This window comes from Carassius auratus, chromosome 38, assembly GCF_003368295.1.
Source record: "Carassius auratus strain Wakin chromosome 38, ASM336829v1, whole genome shotgun sequence".
In the NCBI taxonomy this organism is placed as follows: domain Eukaryota; kingdom Metazoa; phylum Chordata; class Actinopteri; order Cypriniformes; family Cyprinidae; genus Carassius; species Carassius auratus.
In genome coordinates, this window is record NC_039280.1 from 2734281 (window position 1) to 2759460 (window position 25180).

The 25180-nt window shown below is 37.0% G+C and overlaps 1 long non-coding RNA gene across 1 annotated transcript in view; it reads left to right on the forward strand.

Annotated features, from left to right (window-relative positions):
- The window catches only part of LOC113056659 (uncharacterized), a 56841-nt gene extending 32153 nt beyond the window's left edge, over positions 1-24688 (forward strand). The window contains exon 3 of the long non-coding RNA XR_003277735.1: positions 23258-24688. This is a non-coding gene — a long non-coding RNA (uncharacterized LOC113056659). The remainder of the gene's footprint in view (positions 1-23257) is intronic.
- The last annotated feature ends 492 nt before the right edge of the window (positions 24689-25180 follow it).

Below are 25180 nucleotides of genomic sequence, written 5' to 3' on the forward strand. Positions count from 1 at the left end.
CTGGCGTGTGACTGATTGGAGGTAGGGCTAATTTGCGTATTTCACAGCTGCCTTTACTCATATTTACCAAGGGTGCCAATATATTGGGGGAAATATTTGGAGCTGTGTGGCTCTTAATTCCTCTTTGTAACCTTTGAGGCCATCTACATGCTAGTGTACTCCAAAAAAGTTGGCCAAAAGTTAGCTTTTAGAAGATGCACACATGAAAAGTCTTACTTATCTGGTAAAAGAGAAAAAAGAAAAATCTAAAATGATGACTCATCTTACTCTCAGGGGGAATACAAACAGAATTTTTTCCAATCAAATGCACACTAGAATGAAAATCAACTGCTCAAATGCATGGTTCAAGGTTCACTATGTAAACTAAAATATATTGTATATGTATGTCCCGCCCCAAATTTCCTGTTTCAATAGAAAATAAAGCACCAATTAAGAAAAAGCAGTGCTTTTCAATTAAATTTTATAGAGTTTAGATATTTTTCCTGGAAAACAACACAAACGCAATAACTAAAAATATGTTAGTTTTTTCCCCCAAGTGTAATCAGTGTGGGTTAATAATAAGCTTCCTAAGCTAATAATACTGATTCGCCTTAGTCATCTTCACAGAAATGACCTCCTCCACATTGGGGTTGCTCTGTGACCCATCACCGCTGCTGAAGGGGTAAAAATCCATTAATGTGGGGTTACAGAGTTCCATTGGCAGACTCCACTGCGTGGGAGCCCTGAAAGCCACGGTCTCCACCTCAAGATTCACCATGTCTCATTCCTCAAACCAGACCAGACCAGATCACACCAGATCTGGGCCAGAGCATGGTCGACCAAAACCCAACCACCAACCTCGGCTCCTTACCATTCAGAGCACTTCAAACATGCAGATGTGTGTCACATCAACCGTGCCAGTCGATCCCGTGTTCACATTTCTTGTTTTCTCTCTCCCACAGCATGAGATTTTTTCTCAGTTTCGGTTGCGTTTGGCTTTGATGAAACAAACACATTGCTTCTCATACCAGACCTGTATGAGATTTCTAAAGTACCTGTGCAGATAATCTGATATATCGATTTTACATTCCATTAATGCATCTATTGTATATGTGTTCAGTGCATTTGTATTTTAGCTCACGTTTATGCACGGTTATATTTGTGTGTTTCGTGCATGTTGCGTGCTACAGCACCAGAGACAGGCGGCTCTAGATGCACGTGCGTGTTTATGCACAGCCATGTGTGTCTATGTATGGGTTAGTGTTTGTGTCTGTATGTGTGTGTATATTAGACCTGTTGATTTCCTGTGGTGCAGACAGAGGTTTGCATGTGCCAGACAAAAAGAAGAGCTCAGATCTTGGGACAGGATGTAGAGATGTTGTTCACACTGAATTTAGACAGACACATTTACATGCAGTGCACTGTGTGTGCATGCATATAATACAGCAAATATACAACGGCAGCAAAATGTATATTCACACACTTAAATGCTTTGTTTGAATGTCAATGCATTAAATACACAACAGCTTATCAAGAATTGTAAAGAAAGAAATAACGATTCTTAAGCGAAGGTTTCACAAATCATTGTGCAAAGAGTTGCTGTGCACATTTGGTTATGCAATGAATTAATCGTTACCTTTAAGAGTTAATGTTTTTTCTCAGTCAGGTGGATGGAATCTGATGCTGTCTGGAGTCCTGATAAAATCATACCTTAGCATAGAGAAATGATAAGATAAATGGTTTTCAACAGATAGCAGTTCAGCAGTGCTCAGATGTGCACATGTGATATAAACAGATAAAAGCAGTCTAAAATTACCATAAAAAAATAAGCCTTATTGTCATAGAATTATAACAAAATTATTTTGTTGGCACAAAAATATGTTTTGCCATTGTTTCCATTAGTTTATGAAAATATGGTTCTCTGAACGTTCAAAATGTTTAAAAAATGCTTTAAAATGCTTTTTTGGGGGTTATATGAATGTTAAAAGTACATTCCATTTCATTATTTTGCCAAACATTATGGGTATGCTACTTTTGAATGTTCTCTGAATGCTCTGGAGCAAGAAGTGAAAATTCCAAAATGTCAATGTTTTAGATAAAAGTTTCATAAACAATGTATAAATAATGATATTGTGCCATTTTGAGAACTTTATTAAAGACCAGACAACGCTGAATGAACATTCCATTAACGTTACTGGAAGAACTTTCAAAATTGTTCGGAATTCAGTTATTTAAAACCAATAATATATAAACAATATATAATTTAAATACATACTTGTATCAGTGTGCATAAAGTATAATAAGATTCCTCTTTTTTCGGGGTGTAAAAATATGAATTTAAGAAAAAAAAAATTATTACATTTTTATTTAATATTCATCTGTTCATCATCCATCCGCACATCTATACATCTGTCTATCTGTACATTTGTAAATCCATGCATCTTTTTCCTTTCACCCCCACAAACACACACATTCAAGTTCTGTGGAACTTCAGTTTATTGGTGATTATCAGAATGCCATGAGTCACCGCAGCCAGTGTGCATTCTGGGTAGGGATGTGACCACAGGTTGAGAAATGAGTGTTCCACGGTAAAGTGGCTGTGTGTGTGAAGTGTGAGTGTTTGTGTTCCATGTTAAACCGGCTCTGTGTGTGAGTGTGTAAGTCTGTGTGTGTTCCATGGTTAGTTGTGCGGTTGGTATGACCTGCTTTCAGTTGGGCCCATCACTCATTTGGTTCAGAGAAGTCCTGTGAATCAAAGAGCACATTTCATGTGAGACATAAAGAGATTTATTTAAATTTGGTGCCAGTTTGTCCTAACTTGACATCCAAAACTCACCGTTATATGAGCATGTGTGTGTGCGCGCCTTTTGCTAAATGTGTCTGTTCGTATGACTGCATGTGCATGTACAGTATGTGTAAAATATATTTTTTTGTGATCATCATCACGCATGTTTTTCTGTGTGTCAGTGCGCTGACTGCAAACGTTCTATAGTGGAGATTTTATCATTACGTTGCACTATTGATAAATGTTTTCAGTTTCTCTCGTTTTTCTCTTCTGTCTGTTGGTCTTCTCGAGACCACACAGCAGTTTCCTGTGCTTTCCTTTGTTACTCTGCAAATAGATGTGAGCATGCACTTTTGAGATCAGTAAGATTTTTTTTCTTTCTTACAAAAGTTTCTTTTGCTCTTCAAGACTGTATTTATTTGATCAAAAATACAGAAAAAAAACCATTATATTACGATATTATTGCAGTTTAAAATTAGTTTCTATTTTAAATACTTTAACAGTATATCATTCTAATATACTGATTTAATGGCATTTATTCAAAATGGAAATCCTGTGTTATAATATACACTACTGTTCAGAAGTTTGGAGTCAGTTCCTTTTTTTTTTTTTTTTTTTTTTTTTAAGTAATAAATACCGGTACTTTTATTCAGCAAGGATGTTGTAAATAGATAAAAAGTGATAGTAATGACCCATATGGTTAGAAAATATTTTAATTTTAAATAAATTATGTTCTTTTTAACATTTATTTATAAAGTATCACAGTTTCCAAAAAAAATAATAATAATAAAATAAAAAATAAAAAAATTAGAATGATCAGAATGATTCCTGAAGGATCATGTGACACTGAAGACTGGAGTAATGATGCTGAAAATACAGCTTTGATCACAGGAATAAATTATATTTAAAAGTAAATGAAAACAGAAAACCAACATTAGACATTGAAATAATCTCACAATATTACAGTTTTTCCTGTATTTTTGATCAAATAAATACAGCCTTGATGACTCCATTAAAAACCTTACAAATCTTCATAATTTTGGCTCTGTATGCCATTAAAATAAAAATAATTGTTATTATTATTATTATTTAGCATTTTATTTATTATCCATTCTTATACGCAGTTCCCCCAACTCAAATAAAAATGGTCAAATAAATATATATATATATATATATATATTATTGAGAAATGCATTTATTTACTTTTTTTTTAATGGTAGCTTTAAGTACTTTATGTTTCCAAGCATAATTTTAGACATTCTCTACGAACATATCATAATGAAGCATAAATACGATTTATATATTAAACAATTATTTAAATATGTTAAAGTGCCCCAACTATGGGTTATGAAAGGTCCATATTTTGGATTTGGGAGTCCCCAACAACAGGTTGACATGCATGCAAGGTCAAAAAACACTTTTATTGTCTTATAATATGCATTTATTTTGTACCTTACTTACTCAATGACTCCCAAATGATTCACTCAACGATTAATTTTTCCAAACCCCTCCTTTGCGTGACGCTAATTTGTTGGCGATTTGTACGATTTGTCTCATTTTCATTTTATCATGCTTGTAATACCTGATAAAGTAGCGTTTGTGAGTGCAGTGCTGCTTTGTGTACACTAATTTCAGTTATGTTCATGTAGTTGCCAAAATTAATGTTCAGTGTTTGTTTTATAATGGATACTCTCTGAATAAGCGTATTTTGGAGAAGTTTGGCAGGATCAGTGGTGTTTATATCCATTTGGGCATAACGCGTTCCAAACACAGACGCGATCACTGCTTCTAACAGAGGATCTGTTCACTGATGGTGTCGAGGCGCCTTTAGATTGATAGAGTTTCCACACATTCTGAAAGTTTTTCACTAGAATACAAAGGTGTTTTTGTGAATATAAGGTTGGGGGCTATGTAGTATTGATTAAGGAGAGGAGGGGGGCTTGGAATAAAAAGGTTGAGAACCACTTCCAAATCCATGGCCATTTTTTACTCCCAGTCTGTCCCTGGTTTCATGTGATTATGTATTTAAATTATGCATGAATATTTTTTATCACTATGACAATGCGATATATATATATATATATATATATATATATATATATATATATATTAGGGGTGTAACGATACGCGTATTCGTATTGAACCGTTCGGTACGACGCTTTCGGTTCGGTACGCGGTACGCATTATGTAAACCGAACGGTTCGTTGGAGTAATTAATTATATTTGAAAAAAAAAAAAAAAAAAGAGAGAGATAGAAATATAATGATATGCGTTCAACAAGGTAGCCCAATAACCCAAACAACGTAACAGGCAACGCCCCTGACACTCCCGAAGAAGAAAAAAACACCATCTTATATGTTTATGTTAGGCTACTCAGCAGGCTCTCGCTCACTCAGTACGCGCTGAAGGCTCGTTGCAAAATAGCCAATGCGTTTAACAGACTAGAAATGAGAAGATCCTCCAATAACCAACAGGTCTGGTGTTTGGGTGCACTTTGGATTCCCTTTAAGCTATAATGGTGATGGCAAGAGAGTGGTGGATAAAAAAACAACGGTATGTCGCATCTGCAACATGACAGGGTACACCAGCGGGAATACAAAAAAAAAAAAAAAAAAAAAAAAAAACAGCGGGAATATCTGGGATATATGCGTCAGTACTATCTGGGAAAAGACGAAAAAAAGGAGAAACATGCACGCAGCAAACTATCCCTGCAGCATTTAGACACTATAGCTTACAGGGAATCCAACCCAAACACCAGACCTGTTGGTTATTTTAGGATCTTATATTTCTGGTCTGTTAAATGCATTAGACATTTTGCAACGAGCCTTCAGCGCGTGCTGAGTGAGCGAGCGCCTTAGGGGCCGTTCACATATCGTGCCTAAAAACGCATGGAAAACGCTAAGCACGTCTTTCTCCTCCTTTCCAAAGCGCTCGGGCAGAAGCGCTCATGAGGCGTCTGTCTTTGCTAAGCAACAATGACGTGCTCTCTCCATGAGACGCGGAAATTTCAGCGAAGGATAAATGGATTTGCAGCTCTAAAAATCGCTTGCAGTAGCTCTGCTACTAAATTTATTTCAAAATTGCAATCCATATACAACTATGATCAGCTGTTCCTTCATCTTGGCTGAGCTCTCAACCTTGTTACGGGAAAGGATGAAGCTGATTGGTTGGTTCTTGTCACATGACCCGCGGTGCGCTTGCGGCATTCTGAAAAGTTGAGATGTTTTTACATTTTGCTGTATCTAAAACGTATCGAACCGAACCGAACCGAACCGTGACATCAGTGTATCGTATCGAACCGAACCGTGAATTTTGTGAACCGTTACACCCCTAATATATATATATATATATATATATATATATATATATATATATATATATATATATATATATATATATATATATATATATATATTGTTTTATAATATTTATTTTAATATATAATGGATTCATACATAATACATTATTTGGAGAGAGAGGAAATGTACTAGACGAATGTAAAATTCAAATATATAAAATATTTGTGCAAAAAATATATTAGAACAATTAATTAATAGGAAATGATTAAATATGAAATTAAATGTATATACATTATTTATATAAATAAAAATATTAATATTAATATATAGAGAGAGTGAGTGAGAGAGAGAGAGAGAGAGAGAGAGTGACAGAGATAGACATACCCATTACTTATTATTATTATTATTACTATTATTATATAAATAAGAACAAATTATATTAAATTATTACTCAAATATGAAATTGCATTCATATAAATTATTCATATGAATGAAAATATAAATAAATATATACACATACACATTCACATAAGTTATTATTATTATTACCACTATTATTGTTGTTGTTGTTCAATTTACTTATATATAGGACAGTATTACTAAGATGCTCCTCTTAAATATTATTGTAGTGTATATTAGACAAAATCATTGATCACACTTTATTGTTCAACAGCTAATCACCAGCCTAAATGTCATAATCGCTGCAGCCGTTCTCTTTTGTTTTGTATAGAACATGAGAGAAATAATCACGCAGAACCATCTCAAACAAATGTTTGATCCAAAGAGCAGATAGTCAGTGTTCTCTGTGTGTCTCACGGTGGCAGGTGTTTGCAGGGTTTGTGGTTTTAGTCAAAGCTTTACTGCGCGCAAACGAAGGAATTGACTGTGAGGACTCATGCAGGCTGCACTAAGCTGAATTCTGCATCATTTGTGTCAAACATGAAGCTTTCGTGACAATAGTCTCAGGTCTGGTTTCCGCCACTGCGATATGTGCTTGAGCGTGGGTGTGTGGAAACATCTCTCTCTCTCTATTTCTCTCTCTCTCTCTCTCTCTCTCTCTCTCTCGCTGTCTCTGTCCTTGCACAGTAATGCAACTTTCCATATATAAGATATGAAGTCAGGTTGTTTGTGTTATCCTTTCTTTGCTTGTTTACGTCATAAGACTATTCTACACTGATCTCTAGTATACATTTAGTGGTGTGTAACTAGGATGCAAACATAACTTTTACAAATATTTATCACATTTTTTCACCAACTTAAAAAGCTTACTAGCCATAAGCATTCTTCATTGAATCATATTTTCCCTTAATTGTATAAAATACATATTGTTTAATTCCCACCTCAACAACCAATGCAGCATTATATATCAGACGAGCTGGTCTATATCGCAGTGACTCACGGTCCGTGTGAACATCCCTTTATTAGTCAGTGCAAAAATAAAAATAAAAAGTGTCGACCTACTGGGTGAGAAAACCGTTGCTTGGCACTTTTGAATTTTCTCACTTGGTATTTGGGGGTTCATAGCGTCATTTTGTCATGGTGCAGTGTGTCATCCTTACAGTGTATTAGTAGAGAGGTGTGTGTTTATGGGGTAGCAGAATAGAGAGGTTTGTTTATCAGTATGAGAGGTTTGCTGTAGGAGGTTAAAAGGGCCAAATACTCCTGTGGGCTCTGTGATTGGGGCCACAGCAGAGGTTTGTGGGCAAAGACTCTGCATTATAAAGCTCAGGAAATCAGACCAAATCAAATGCATGAACACACACTATGCCAAAAGAGAACGAGACAGCTGACTGGTTTTTATGCAGATTTATGGTCTGTCGCTCAAACCTGTAGCTATGACATTCAACTGAAATAATACCTATTTTAAGGAGGCTGGTGAAAGTTACCTTTTACAAATGACAAACAACTAAATTAATTATGCTATAAAGTACATTAACATAAAATGATGTGCATGATTGCACTACTTTTTCTCTCCACTAGCAGACTGAAACACTTTTTTTGTCAATATCTTTTTGTTTGGTACCTGTTTGTATCTTGACACAGCAGTTTGCATGCAATGCCAGTATTATGACTAAAACAATTAAAGATGCTGAAAATATGCAATATGCAAAGACATCCTTCTGCATGTGTTACCCACAAGAAAGCTGCACAGCAATATTGTGATTGTTTATTAGATCCAGATGTTACCTGAGGCAGGTGCATGACATCCTTGATTACAAAGGCATCATTTTGTGAAATATTCTGGTCCTTTTATGCAGATGAGCAATATTTGTCTTCATGGTACACAGGATGCAACACGGCCTGAAGCAGGCAGGAAAGAAATCATAAAAATGAAAAGAAAACAACATAATATAACAAAATTTAAAATGTAATTCATAAACTTTTAATAAAAGTTGATTTCTAAGACTTAGACATCAGCTTCTGTCAGGGGTCACAAATCTTGATATTTCTGTCAGTTTTGAATATTTTCTCATGCTAATATTTTAGTATGCATTAAATCAACAGTCAGGTGTACAGCTTAATTAAATTGGATAAATAAGTCCACATTATCAGTCAAGAAACCAAAAAAAAAAAAAAAAGTGTCTGATGCAATTTTACTTGTAACATGTTATTTTGATTGTCCACTTCTACTAACTACAAAAAACTTTGCAAGTACGTCAAATCATTCTACTACCCCTAACACTACAATGAAAGCTAGTTGACATGTAGTTCCAACATTACTTAAAGTATAGTAGAATGTCTAAAAATGGAAAATTACAAATTTTCCAAAAACTTTTCTAATAATTACAAATAAACTACATGCAAAACATTTAATTAAACGTCTGTTTTTGGAGATTAAAATATTCTCTTGTAAAACATACTCCAATAATATTATAGCAAACAGCTTAATTTGAATGTGATTGTGACTCAAATGTTGCTTGTTTTTTTTTTCAATATAGCCTATATGTACTGTTGCAACATACATAAGCAAAAATAGATTTTACTTTGTTCAGAGACTCACTCAAGATGAGATATCTTTATGTCAGCGGCCGAATCAACTTCCAAAACAGTGTCTGACACTTGAGAACTTTATTGTTTTAGATTACAACTTTATCTTCTCGGTCACTATAGAGACTCTGAACATGTGGTCCGTTTCATTGGCAGCCCACTCGAGGGACATCTGCATGATGTGTGACAGATGCCAATTAAACAGTTTGTGGTTGACCATGAAAAATGGCGAGTGACATCTTTTTTTTTTCTTCACATGAGAAAATGAAGTGGAGAAAACAACTTTAGTTATGATGAGATTAAGAGAAATTTCCTGTAGGTCAAACAGTACAGCATGAAGCATGCAACGAACAGCAATCTCATGGGTTTGATTTCCAGAGAATGTATGAACTGATCAAATGTATACCTTCAATGCGATGTAGGTCACTTTTGATAAAAACGACTGCCAAGTGCATTAATGTAAATTTGACTAATTTTAGGTGTAATCGTAAGGAAAGGGGACAGGAAAAAAATAATGCATAGCCACTCAGAATCTCTCAGAATCCTTCCATTTCTCACACACTCACAAACACACAAAATTCACCTGTATTTCAGTGAAACGTGGGCGTCATGAGAATATAAAGGCCATGATGACATTCAAACGAACCACAGGTACCACTCTGACTCAGACAAGAAAATCTTTGCAACTAATTTTTCCTGTTAAACTCTTCAGGTTAACTTATTTGATTATCATGGATTTTATAGCATCGACATCTGAAGCCATGTGAAAGTGACTCAAAGTGGTATCCTACATATGGCAGGTGATCATGCATTTTAGAGGTGATGTTCACTGGTGCTTTACTTTAGCACTGTGTGAGAGCCAACTAACCGAGAATAGGTACATTACAAACTATATGGTTGTGGCGAGTGGGGCGGGGCCGAGAGGCGTGGGAACGAGGAGTGAGGCCAGGTGTAGTGATTGGAGATGAGCTACACCTGCGCCCCACCGCCAGTATCGAGTCCCACGTAGGAGATGGAAGGATATAAAACTGGAGTGACGACCGTGAAGGACGAGAGAGGACCAGGCCTGGGACATTATTTTATGTGTTTGCTTTTATTTGTGCGCGTCAGTCGCCGTGAGGGGCTGACGCGCTGTTTTGTTTATTTTGAATATTAAAGTGTTTTGATTGTCCGCCGGTTCCCGCCTCCTTCTTCCCGATGTATATGGAGATTTGAATATCGTTACAATGGTATTACATCACTTGCTCACCAGTGGATCCTCTGCAATAAATAGGTGCCATCAGAATGAGAGTCCAACAGCTGATAAAAACACCATAAGGTTTGGCAGTGACATCAGTTTTGCATTTTGCAAAGTTGGCCTCTTAAATCATTGTGGTGTTCATTTACATTGTTTCTAGATTTTTGTGTGGAGTGATTAGGTTTGACTGCAGTAACAAAGTCTTCAGGATGTCCCAGAGTGTCCAGCAAGCACCAGGACCGTCTCCTCCTGAGGAGTCAGCTACAGAATCGTGTCTCCAGCAGTGCAGAGCTTGCTCAGGAATGGCAGCAGGTTGGTGTGAAAGCATCTGAACGCACAGTGAGGCCAAGACTTTTGGACAATGGCCTGGTGTCAAGAATGGCAGCAAAGAAGCCACTTCTCCAAGAAAAATGTGCAGGAAGTACAGGGAATGGAGCGCAGAAGACTGGTGCAAAGTTTTTTTCTCTAAAGCTCCCTTCCAACTGTTTGGGACAACTTGAAAATCGATTGTTTGGAGAAGAAAAGGTGAATGCTACCATGAGTCCAGTTTTGTGCCAACAATGAAGCATCCTGAGATCATTCATGTGCGAAGTTCCTTTCTTAACCAAGGGAGAGGGCTCTCTCATAATTCTGCCAAAAAAATGATCAAAATGATGAGTGACCTCTTCTAACGATCCATGATCAATTTGGTGATCAGTGCATTTTCAAGCACAATGGAGCACTATGTCACAAAGCAAGAGTGATGAAGTTGCTCGTAGATCATTACATTGAAGTTTTGGATCCGTGACAACTCCCCGGATCTCAATACCATATGTGGTCAGTCCTAAAAAGGTGAGTGGACAAACAGAAGCCCACAAATTTGTATCAACTCCGAGAGCTAATAAGGCAAGAATGGATCGCCATCAGTCAGGATTTGGCCCAGAAGCTAATATCCAGCATGCCAGAATGAATTGCAGAGGTTATGAAGAAGTCAAGTCAAGTCACCTTTATTTATATAGCGCTTTAAACAAAATACATTGCAATTATGCAAAATGATAGTTAAAGGCAGTTCATCATTGAATTCAGTGATGTCATCTCTGTTCAGTTAAATCGTGTCTGTGCATTTATTTGCAATCAAGTCAACGATATCACTGTAGATGAAGTGACCCCAACTAAGCAAGTAAGAGGCGACAGCGGCAAGGAACGGAAACTCCATCGGTGACAGAATGGAGAAAAAACCTTGGGAGAAACCAGGCTCAGTTGGGGGGCCAGTTCTCCTCTGACCAGACGAAACCAGTAGTTCAATTCCAGACTGCAGCAAAGTCAGATTGTGCAGAAGAATCATCCGTTTCCTGTGGTCTTGTCCTGGTGGTCCTCTGAGACGTGGTCTTTACAGGGGATCTGTATCTGGGGCTCTAGTTGTCCTGGTCTCCGCTGTCTTTCAGGGCTGTAGAGGTTATCTGTAGGTGCTGATCCACCATCTGGTCTGGACACAGACTGGATCTGGTGGCTACGGTGACCTCGGATAAGAGAGAAACAGATTAATATTAGCGTAGATGCCATTCTTCCGGTTTATCTAATTAATGCAGCCTAAAAATCCTTTAACGGATTTGGATATTAAAGCATATTAGTATGTTATGTGTAACAAGAGTAAACACTTAATATTGACTTTATTTTTTTCTTTCAATAGAAACCTTTTAAAACTTGATATGCTTATTGTTTTTCAGTATAGTGTACCATAGAAGAATGTGGAAAAATAATCTACAAATACTGAAGCAGCAAATTTAGCAAAATACAATGACTGTACATCAACTAACATTCGGTGAAGTGAAAAGCTGTGTGCTTGTAATAAACAAATTCATTAAGGCATTACTTTTGGATTATTGTGATGTTTTTATCAGCTTTTTGGACTTTCATTTTTACGGCACCAATTCACGACAGAGGAATTTCTCCAAATCTGTTCCCATGAAGAATCAAACTAATCTACATTCTAGATGGCCTGAAGTTCAGTACATTTTCTGAATTTCAAAATATTTATTTGACCAAAACTCTTATTTGTGCAGTTGGGGCCATCTAAATCACCCCCAGACAGTTTTCTCTATTGCACAGTCAAAACTTCCATCGATTAAACTGAGACTACTGATCATGGAAAATGATCTCAGCACTATCTGACGCTAATGTGATAAATGCGATTGTAGGTTCAGTGGACAGATGTTATGACAAGTCAGGTGACTCATGGAAACTTCAGACCTAAATCGAGTAGTGCTTGAACCAATTCACTCAGATTTGTTCTTTAGAAACAGTCAAAAGATGCAGTGAGTCATGACTGTAATCTCTGAGTATGGCTTTCCAATATGCTATAAAAAATATATATATAAAAATGAAAATTGTGGGATAAAAAGCAGCAATTTGCATCCATAGTTAGATGCTGTCTCTTTATTAAAAAATGAGTTTACCAGCAATATTTGAGTGAATATTGTTTTACCAATTACATTGTACACAGTACAATGGTTTAACTAGTTTTACTTCAAGAAACAGATTCTACAGCAAACGTTAAAATGTAAAGTATTTCCATAAACCCCATCCAGCCCAGATTTAAAGTCATGCAGTTTGCAAATGTAAATGCATATTCAAATTTAACCATTCATATGCACGTTATTTATACATAGTTTACAAAAAAAAGTATAAAGTCATAGTTTTGTGCTCTCAGTAGCCAATACTTGACTAGGCACAATAAATTGCAACTGATCCAAACCATGTTTATATTTACTGTAAATGAATAATAGAATGATGCAAAATCAGAGGGCAGTAAATACCCAGTGAGACACCTGATGACTGATGCCCATGTGATCTAGATGAAATTGAGAGGGTCTTTATCAGATCTCAGTCACACTTCCTGTTTTTGAAAGGCTGCAGACAGATTTCACAGATGATTCTGCAAAAATAAGAAGCAAAACAATACACATTTTATTAGATGCTCAGACAGCGTGTGTGACTGTCTCAGCAGAAGTGAGAAACAGTTTACCGTTGCAATAGTGCTGCTTCCGGTCTGAATGGGGGAAACTAAAAGCGTCTGGCTGCTTGATTGTCACGCAAAGGCCCGGCTAATCATCACTGCACCGTTGGGCCCTCAGACGCAGAAACAGGAAGTGAGCAGGCGACAGAGGAAGTTGTTGGTTTTTTGATGGCCATTGCCGTGGTTTTCAGACTTCTCTCACAGAAAGGGGTGGGCGTCAGATGTTCGGCGTGGGAAAGGACGAGACGGTCCTGTTGATCCTTGGAGATTTTTTTTAACATCAACAAGCAGAATACATCCTGTCATTTACTGCCCTCTCCAGCAAAAAATAAATAAAAAATGAAAAAATAAAAATAATTGAACAGGAACAGGATCCTTTCAATTCTGACACTGCAATCTGCAATGAAAAATAATATTAGCAAAGTATAGACATAAATTGTCTCGTAAGACCCTTGTACAATATTTAAAACTTAAAGCCTATATATGATGTTTTGAATGTTGCTATGGTCAAAAATTTAAGGGGTCATATGATGTGATAAAAAAATTTCCTTTCTATTTGGAGTGTTACAAGCTCTTGGTACATAAAGAAGATCTGTAAAGTTGCAAAGAATAAAGTCTCAAATCCAAAGAGATTTTCTTTATAAAAGTTAAGAGTCAACCACAACTACCTAAAACACCTTGTTTAAACATGCCCCCACGTCTAAGTTACTGTGTGGAAAGATTTGCATAACACTTCCCAAATGTTCATGGAAAGAAAGAAGGTGTAACTTTTATTTTCGCTGTTGCCACCACCGCCATGTCATGGAGTCGCTGTGTTACATGTGAAAGTGAAGCTACTTTTTTAGGCCTTCCAAAAGGCCTTCCATTTTGCAGAGGACGAGGACTGTTTTCTGTGAGAGTAACCTACAATGCCGGTGTTTCTATAAAGTAGGGCAATTCCAACTTTGCAAGGACAGTCTAGCGCTTCTGACTACGTTTTCAAGTACGTTTTCATATTTAAAGAACTTGCCACTGATGATTGAAAGGCAAGTTTTGAGCAGTGCAGAGAGAAGTGCTTGTTGTTTGTCCTTTCTCCAATGACAAATGCACACATGGTTTTATGTTTACGCGGCTCGATACACAAAAAAAGATAGTATAAGTCATTATAATCAATCAATAGGTCCCCACTGGATTCAACAAATGCCTAATTTGTAATGGGTTTTACTGGTTTTGTCTTGTCACGCTGGTGTCCTGACAGGGACACACGGCATCACAGTGTTAAGGGGCCTAACATTTCTGTCACACGCATTCGGCCAATCACAATGCACTGGATAGCTTGCCAATCAGAGCACACCTTGCTTATCAAAACAATGAGCTTTTTAAAAATGGACTCATTTCAGAAAGGCGGGGCATGGAGTAGAAACAATAAACAACGTTATGTGGAAAATAATGTGTTTTCTGAACCTTAAACCACATAAACACACCAAATTACACCAAATACACCAAATAATGTTCTTTTTAGCAACATCATATGACCCCTTTAACATTTAACATTGTACTCATCCTCATGTTATTCCATGATTCCATTTGAAGCAACAACGATGGTGAAGAGTAGGTGTGTCATAATCGCTGACCAAAAAATATTTCAGAAATAGTGTTTTTAAGACCTCAAATTTGTGGAAAATACTAAATAAATTAATAATAAAGTAAGTATACAGTCTGAAAAGTTATGAAAGTTCTATAGTGAATATATTTGTCTAGTTATGCTCTGCTGTAAAATAGTTAATCGTACCCACGTCTCTCGGCTCCGCCCCACTCGTCACAAAGTCACTATGCATAAAGGTGTCTGCTAAATGCATAAATGTAAACTAAATCCTTATTCGTAGACCTTAGTCAGGGTAGCATGTGCAATGTGTTCAACGGCGTGTACTATTGTTTACAACAAACAGACCAGAGACAGAGAACAAAGAAAAAAAAAAACTAGATTAGTCAACATCTCCATAAAACAGTTTTAAAGTTGTGACTTGTGGAAATTAAATGATATAAGACCAGTGTGTATTGTTATGAAGATTGTACGTCTATCCTTGTGCATTAAAATCATTATGGAATCCTAATCAACTGATTAGGGTCTGTTGATCCCACACAAATGGGAAGGTCATAGAGGACAAAAAGTGTGGGAACTCTGGATTAAATAATAACAGAATGTTAATTATCAAGAGATTTGCTCTTCTAAATTGTTCAAAACAGATCATACATCAGAACATAAACCCAAAATGCTTAAAACATCATATTGCCACATGATACTATTATTGTTGCAGTGAATGTAATCTAAAGAAACCAGAGCTCCCACCACAGACCAGTCACCTTCCTGCCCTGTGATACCACACCTCAGCATAGACAGGACAGGTCATGACAGGGCTAACCATGCAGTATTAGTTATACCAGTCTATAGCCCCTTTTCGCACTGCGTTTCTGGAAAATGCACGGGTAATGTGTCCCGGCAATTGTTCCCGGGTCGCTAGATTTTGCCACTTTTACACTGTCAGTGATTTCCCGGAATATGTGAGTGCGTTCACACACAACCCGTAAAGGTCCCGCAAAGACGCGTGACATCAGAATGTGACATGTAATGTACGATTTGAAATGCTAGGCACGTTAACTTTCACTTAAGCTGGCAGAGCTCACACACAGCTCATTCTGGGACTGAACCTGGCAATGTTACTAGGTCCCCCACCTGGGATCAATCCTGGGATGTGTTTGCTTTGACACAGAAGTCGACCCGGCAATGTTCCGGCAATCTTCCGGGTCCAACGTGCAGTGTGAAAGGGGCTTATATGAAACTAAGACAGGACCAATCTAAATCACAAAATTAATTTCAAAGGGTCATGAAACCCTACATGAGACTACTTTTTCTGACATTTTAGCAGAGGTGTTTGTGCCGCACATCATAGAAGACAATGTTAGCATCTGATCATTTTAACTGTTGGATAAAACTGGTTAAAATCTACATCGTGTTGACATCACAATTTGTGACGTGGCAAAAGACTATAGTACACTGATGATGCATTGGTGTCTCATTATTATTAAGTAGTTTTCTTATCTTATAATTATTAACCTATTCATTAACTTACTGTGCATAACCGTTTTACAGCTCCATGACACGACTTGTCAAAAGGATTATTTAAATGCCACAGAATAAGCCTTAAAAGCACGTTCATATGTTTCCGATGCAGACGGAATATGGCTGTGCATTTATCTGTGTTTTTAACTCAAAGGGAGCTAAATGAAACTGTCTGAACCCGAAGTTGTCTGTGTTGTCACCACACCCACTTTTTTAGCTTTTTTTTTTTAACTGTGGTAAGAACTAACCAGTGCTGAAACATGGGGTTTCATGACCCTTTAAAGCAAAACAGTTTTTTTACAGTGTAGTTTTATGGCATGGAAGGCCACTGTGACTATGAGTTTCTATTGTGGCCAAACACTGATCTGCTGACTTGTGCTGGAAAATCCAGAGAATTTCCATATCCACTTCCTTGTACTATTCTCAAGGAACCGATAATGCTGAGATTAGTGTACAAAGTATTTTCCTTTTCAGGTGTTTTCAGAGCACCTTTGCAGGTTTATTTGAGAATATTTTTCAGAATAAAAATATACATTCTCCTTTTATAGTAAAAGCAAAAAAAATAAAATAATAATAAGTACATTATACTCATCAAGGCTACATTTGTTTGATTAAAGATTTAAAAAAATGAAATAACTGAAAATATTAAAATATGCAATTTATTTCTGTGATGCAAAGTTGTATTTTCAGCATCATTACTCCAGGTTTCAGTGTCACATGGTGCTTCAGAAATCATTATCATAAGCTGATTTGGTGCTCAAAAAACATTTCTTATTATCAATGTTGAAAACATTTTCATTTATTTCTTTGTAGAAATGTTTTAATTGTCTTAACTGTAACTTAATCAATTTAACGCATCCTTGCTCAATAAAAAAAAGAAGACAATTCAATATGCGTTACAAATCTTGCTCTCTGTCACAGCACACCGCATCAATACGTTTTGCACCCAGTTGAAAGTCAACAATGTCAAACATAGCTCAATGGTTTTTGATTCACCTTGAACCGAAAGACATTCGAGCACTAGGTGAAGAAACAAGAGTTCAACTCCAGAGCTATGATCATGTCTAGGTGTGCTGTTTTCAGACAGACAGTATTGAGAAATAGGTACCGTAATTTCACAAGTGGCAAGATGGTATCAGTGATATCACCCACAATAACCCGATCCCAGCTTTATGAATCTACAGCTGTTGGCCACATGCTCCAGCAGATGAGCCCTGTGGTGCGTCTATGACAGATTCAAGCCGTGTAGTGGCTGCACTCGGGTAGTCAAAAGCCACTATCCTCTCTGCGATTTTGTTCGCCATATGAGGAAGAAAGAGAGGCCTTTTAGTTCATCTTTGTGATGAGGTTTCATTGTGTTTACAGAGATGTGGAAAGCCTGCTGTTACTGAGGGTAAGTGCCACAAACCAAGGTGAGGCAGGTTTTTCGAACACTCAGAGATAAGAGTAACAGGGATTGCATTTGCTAACCATAAAAGACTTATGATACAACATAAAAACAACCACTGAACATGATGAAAAGTAAGTGTAGAGGTGGTTCGGGCCGCACCCTTCCTCCGTTAACCAACTAGAGCGACAGCAAGAGCACCTCTCCTCACCACTGTGGTGGACATTAGATTCAGCCACAGATCATCCCACGACTGCTTCAAGTTGACTGATGTCAATCACACACTCATGTGGTGAAGTCTGATCTGATAGGTTGACTTTTAGGAGTTAGGGTTAGGGCTAGGGTCCACATGATCATCCCCTTGGGAGACAAAAGCTGTGCCCCAAACCAACCCAACCTCTAGACGCTGCAATAATTTCTACAAAATGAACACATTTGAACAATTTAAACATAGACCTAATCATAAAGCCCAAACCCTCAGATGAACTCAACTAAACTTAACCATGACTGTAATATTGTGGTTCTCAAACAGGAGGCTTCAAGATAATTGTAAATCAAAAATGCACAAACCAGGGACTGCGGACCAAATTTGGCTCGCCATGCCATATCACAAGAGGAAGCAAAAAAAAAGAAAGCAAAAACATGCAATTTAAGCAAGTCTTCATCTCTAATTTATATTGTCATACGTTTCATATTTTGTTGATCATTTTCTGTTTTATTTTTGCAGTGAAATGTTAAAAACAATATGTTAATTTAACGTAAACAAATTATAATTATAAAAAATAGCATAATTAATTTGAACATAAACTCACAAAAAAATGACCTCAAAGTTAACAGACCAATGTTGCTATTGCTAACATATATTAAAATATTAATATTATAAAATAGAAATATTAGATAGAACTTAACTAGAACACTTAAGTAAATAAAACTACTGAAACTTAAAAAAATGAAATTAAAATGAAGCATTTTAAAAACAAAAATAAAAATGTAATTCTAAATTAAAATATTATCTATAAAAATGAACTAAATGCCACTAAAAGATGGTCTATTGAAGTGTGATTCCAACTGCATGAAAATATATTATATCAAATAATTAACATCAGAATTAACATCCCACTAACACAGAGGTTATGATATATATAACTTTGAACCACCATCGAGGTTTTAATGGTTTTGACCTGCTGATAGTGAGCTAAAGCTGAGGTTTCCAGAGTCTGGGCTCAGTTTCCCGAGTTATGAGAAACTAATGACAATTGATCTTTATCAAATTTTAAAACAGGGGGAGAGAGAGGGTTATCCTGCCCACGGCCTGACCACTGCGGCCTGGCTGGAGGTAGTCGGCCTCGGACTGAGTTTCATAGACTCAATGTATATTAAACCTGAGATGGAATTTCATACACAGATGATGCCAGTCTTCTGTCCTTCCAGCGAAGCTGAAAGAAGTGTCTCTACTTTCATGTTATGTCTCTTTCCCTTTTGATATCTTGCTCACTCTCTTTTTCTCTCTCACACCATCCTTATGTCCTTTTCCGTCCATCTCATGTCTTCTATCATGTCTCTGGTAGTAAAAATATCCTGCTATGAAATCAGTAAGTAATCACTGTATGGTTTATGTTTCAAGACATACATTAAATGCATTAAACATGGCTGTATAGGAAGCCGTGACCTGTTAAAACTGCTACTGATGTACACACAGCACCCCATATTGACAGAAAAACACAGAATTGTTGCCATTTTTGCGGATTTATAAAAAAAAAAAAAACTGAAATATCACATGGTCCTAAGTAAAGTAATCAGACCCTTTGCCGTGACACTTATATATTTAACTCAGGTGCTGTCCATTTCTTCTGATCACCGTTGAGATGGTTCTACACCTTCATTTGAGTCCAGCTGTGATAGATTATACTGACTGGACTTGATTAGGAAAGCCACACACCTGTATATATAAGACCTTCCACCTCACAGTGCATGTCAGAGCAAATGAGAATCATGAGGTCAAGGTAACTGCCTGAAGAGCTCAGAGACAGAATTGTGGCAAAGCACAGATCTGGCCAAAGTTTCAGAAAAATTTCTGCTGCACTTAAGGTTCCTAAGAGCACAGTGGCCTCCATAATCCTTAAATGGAAGACATTTGGGATGACCAAAACCCTTCCTAGAGCTGGGTGTCTGGCCAAACTGAGCTATCAGGGGAGAAGATCCTTGGTGAGAGAGGTAAGAAGAACCCAAAGCTATTATTATTATTATTATTATTATTATTACAATTTATTAATTTTAGGCAGCCATAAACATTTTCCATTCAATGATGAAATATTGTTTTTTTATTATTATTAGTGCTTCACATTATTATCTTAGAGACATGAAATGGCATGAAATGAAAGTTGGGTAACGCTTTTCAAAAAGGGTAATTTAGTTAAAATAAGTTAGCTAGTTAATATGAACTAAAAATGAATAATACTTCTAAAACATTTATTTATCTTAGTTAGTTATTAATTTCACCATTTATAAATGCATTATTAAAATCAAAAGTTGTGCTTACTAACATTAGTTAATGCACTGTGCATTAACATGAATTAACAAATGAACAACAAAGCATTTTGCGTTAAAGTTAAAGTGCCCCTTTTATGCCAATATTTCCAAAATTGACTTTCATGGAGTGTGTAATGTAGCTGCAATGCAGTGTGTAATGATCTACAAAGTTGTAAAGCTGAAAGTGCACAAAAAAATAAAGTTATTGTCCCCCAAATTAAAGAATTGACTCACAGCTGAATGAGTCATTCGAATCCCTATTGCATAATGCATGCCTATGCGCTACACTGGCTGGCAACAACTTGAACAACCTGCTGTTGAAAGATGGATCCACTGAATCACTGTTCAAAATACAGAACAACTGAAATAGGCGTGTCGTTTCCAACACCGCTTTACGCTGTAGACCAATCACAACAGACTAGGCCATCTGACCAATCAGAGCAGAATGGGCTCAGGGAAAGGAGGGATTTATAGAGAATGAATCTTCGAACTGCTTAGAATTAAACTTTTGAGACTTGCTGGAAAATGAGGTGATATTAAATGCATATTTTGAGAAAACAAGTGTTTTTTTTGTTTTTTTTGTGTGTGTTTTTTTTACCATTCACGTATGTAATCCTGTTGTACGAGACATCCAAAACAATATTAGGAACCCCCCAAAAAAAAATGGCATAATAAGCAAACTTTAATACATGAAGTAACATTACAGAATGCAAAAATTACAAACATATCAATATAAAGATAACATATCAAATGTTTAAAGTGAGACATTTTGAAATGTCATGCCAAATATTGGCTCATTTTGGATTTCATGAGAGCTACACATTCTAAAAACGTTGGGACAGATATCAATAAAAGGTTGGAAAAGTTAAATGTACATATAGGGAACAGCTGGAGGACCAATTTGCAACTTATTAAGTCAATTGTCAACATGATTGAGTATAAAAAAGCCTTTCAGAGTGGCAGTGTCTCTCAAGATGGGCAGAGGATCACCAATTCCTCCAATGCTGTGGCGAAAAATAGTGGAGTAATATCAGAAAGGAGTTTCTCAGAGAAAAACTGCAAAGAGTTCGAAGTTATCATCATCTACAGTGCATAATATTATCCAAAGATTCAGAGAATCTGGAACAATCTATGTGTGTAAGGGTCAAGGTCAGAAAACCATACTGGATGCCCGTGAACTTTGAGCCCTTAAACAGCACTGCATCACATACAGGAATGTTACTGTAATGGAAATCACAACATGGGCTCAGGAATACTTCAAGAAAACACTGTCGTGAACACAATCCCCGATGCTATTCACTGTGCCAGCTAAAACTCTATAGGTCAAAAAAGAAGCCATATTATGATCCAGAAGCTCTTGAGTTTTCTCTGGGCCAAGGCTCATTTAAAATGGACTGTGGCAAAGTGGAAAACTGTTCTGTGGTCAGACCAATCAAAATTTGAAGGTTTTTTTTGGAAAACTGGGACGCTGGGACAACACAATTTTTTTATTCACTGGTCAGGCTGGTCTTTTTTGCTGATTTTTAAGGGCTGCAAAAGACCAGCTAAACTAACTTAGACATTCAAACCATTTTAGGCTGGTTTAAGTTGTTGTTGTTTTTTTCAGCATGGATGTTTTAAACTCTGATTTAATTCTAAAAATCAAAGTGACAGACATTACTCAGTTAACACATCTGCATCCTGAGAGGCAAGAAACAACATGTGCAGTGTAGAGAACAGTGGTGGCTTTAGAGTGAAAAATATCACCCTGAGATGTTTAAACACCATTTTCTATAGATCTCCGTCTGCAGGCTGCGTGTGGCGAGGTGCAGTATGTGATAATGGCAGTGTGGTGTGCAGCCTGCAGTTTCCCTCTCCATCATGCTGCTGAGGCCACACCTAACACAACTGGCGCAGGCTGAGCCTGCATGGCTGACCGAATATGCCACCAGGGTCTGGCTGCGCACGGCCGGATCTGGCGGTGTGACGCCTATGAGCCCTACAGATATGATTTGAGGCCTGAAGTGAAAGGACAGAAACCACTTCCTACATCCCATTGAGAGCCATGGCAAACAGACAGATGAGAGGAAGGGAAGGAGAGAGATAGAATGGGTGGGCCAGAAGAAAAGAGAATGAATAAACAAGAGAAAGAAAGAATAGGATTCAAACCATAGTCCTGACAAGGCAGGGATGCAATGTACATAGAACATAGGAAGACCGGTTCACACACATTTTTTAAAATCAGTATTTTGTCAAGTTATCCAGCAATAATACATTAAAATCTTTAAATTATAGGAGTTAAAAGATTGGGGTCAGAAATATTTTATAATTTTTTTGAAAGTCTCAAGAAAGCTGCATTTTTTGTATAAAAAATATGGTAAAAACTAGGGTTCATGATATTGGATTTTTGCCAATATCCTATATGCCAAAATTTTTCAACTAATTTTGGCTGATAGCTAATGCCGATACCGATCTATTTCCTTTTGTTTGGAAACAAAACCAAGTCTCTCCTGTGCAGAAATTATATATATATATATATATATATATATATATATTTTTTTTTTTTTTTATGAATTTGTTAGAATTAAATAAACCATAATGATCTTCTATAATGACAGTACACTGAAAGCTTCTAAAATATCTATATTTAAATGACTCCATTTTTTTCAGAAAGATGCAGTGGTACCCTTAAAAACTGTAATTTTTTGAAATATTATATCATATATTTTAAAATGTAATGTATTCCTGTAATTGCAAAGCTGTACCACTTTTAATGTCAACATTGATTATTACAATAAATGTTTCATAAGGACCAGATCCGCATATCAGAATGATTTCTGAAGGATCTTGTGACACTGAAGACAGGAGTAATGATGCTGAAATTAAACTTTGAATCACAGGAATAAATTACTTTTTAAAATATATTCAAATAGAAAACTGTTCTTTTAAATTCTAATAATATTTCACCCTGTGTTTTAGAGCATTTTTAATCAAATAAGATGAAGACCAAGGCAGAACCAGAGGAATGAGGGAGCCCAGCGGAGCTAGTGGAACGCTGGGCCATGGCAGAGAGGAAGGAGCTAGGAGCCATGGTGGGGCAGACAACTCAACAGGCCGAGGTGTAGTCTGGAGCCCAGAGGCTGGAGGCAGAGTCATGGGATACTCCGACCACTGCAACGTTGAAGGATGGCAGTCCCGAGGAGCTTGCACCGCATAGATGGTATGCTGAGGGTGAGCAGATGACAGTGGAGAAGAATGCTGGAGTGCCATGGAGTATTTGTGAGCCTCCAGGGTCCAGAGTGGCACTGACAAGATCACCCTCAGGATAGATGATGACCAGGGATCCGTGTCTCACCAGTATCCACTCCACATAGGCGGCAAAATTCAATGGAGGACCATCTTTCGGACAACAGCACTCTGTAGATGTTTAACCTGCATCATATAACACACAAAACGTGTCTTCTGGGTAGGTGGTTAGAGCAGCGAGGACCAGGTTCAGTCTAGTTTGACTCTTGAGTGATCTCTCCCCCTGCTCCGGCAGGAGGAGGAGGTAGACGGGAGAGGGGATGCATGAAAAACACAACAGGAAAAAAAAAAAAAAAACAGGGTAGACTCACCAGGAAACATGAGGCAGACTAGACATAAAACTAACAGGAGACAGACAGATGCGGGAAACAACTTATAATGAGACAACAAGAACAGGAACATGACCAAATAAGGAAACACTGAAACAGAAATGGGACAAAACAGGTCCATAATCCTGACGGCATGAAGCAGCATGAATTTTTTTTTAAATTCCCCTATTTTTGTGTTCTACAGAAGAAATTTGCATACTCGTTTGAAACATGAAGATGCATAATGAGGCATTTTAGGGACAAGTAAACACAAGGCATTTTAGAGACAAACATATTTGCATTTTTTATATTCTTCCTTTTCATAGTGCATATAGTGTAATATCAAAATCCAACCTGCACTTATCATTAACAGCCCCAATTCTTCTGACATTCTAAAACCACACAGATTGATTTCCATTTTCACTCATCATTGCATTCTCTTCAGCAGCAAGTCGAGTGACACACTGAGTGGGCCTTTCTAAAGGTCAGCTTGCTCTCATGTGACCTGTGGTTTAGCTGCACTCTATACTGGAAAAACCCAAAGAGAGCAGCGCGCTCAGAAAGGGGTCGGGGGACCTTCTGAAGCGTGCTGCACTCTGCAAGCAGATCTAGATATGAATCACTGTGTAGCAGCATGACATATAAAAAGAATGACAGGTAAAATAAACTCATCTGTGGTATGTGCCTTGCAGGAATGTCTCACATCAGCAGGACTCTGTATTTTCTCCTGACTTGCTTGCCTTTTAAGCATGTAGTAGTCTGAACAATGCAGGTTTGCACCAAATCCTAACAGACATACACAAAGATTATCATTCTCCACATTTTTTTTGAATAATAGCAAACTAAATTCATTACCTTTGTAGTCTTCGAAATTTCTCTGCAAGCAAATATAATATCTGTCTTGAAACTTGATTGCAAGCATTTAAAAAAAAAAAAAAATCTAAATACACACACGATCAGTAAAAGAGCATCCAGACATTTGACTGGTGTAGCCTATATCCTTGGGCATATGAAACAAATAAAATATTCAGACGTCTGCAAAAACCACAAGATCTCTGATTATTAGTAAACACCAGTGAGTTTGGCAATGTTCCACTGACTCAATTTGACAATACAAAAACAGACCAGGGAATAATCAGAACAAGCATTTGCATAAGTCACATCAAGAAGCATTACTACTGACTGCAGTGATTCTAGAATCTGACTGCAGTGATTATAACTATTTATTGTCATGATTATAACATCTAACTGCCGTGATTATAACATTTGACCACAGTGATTATAAGTG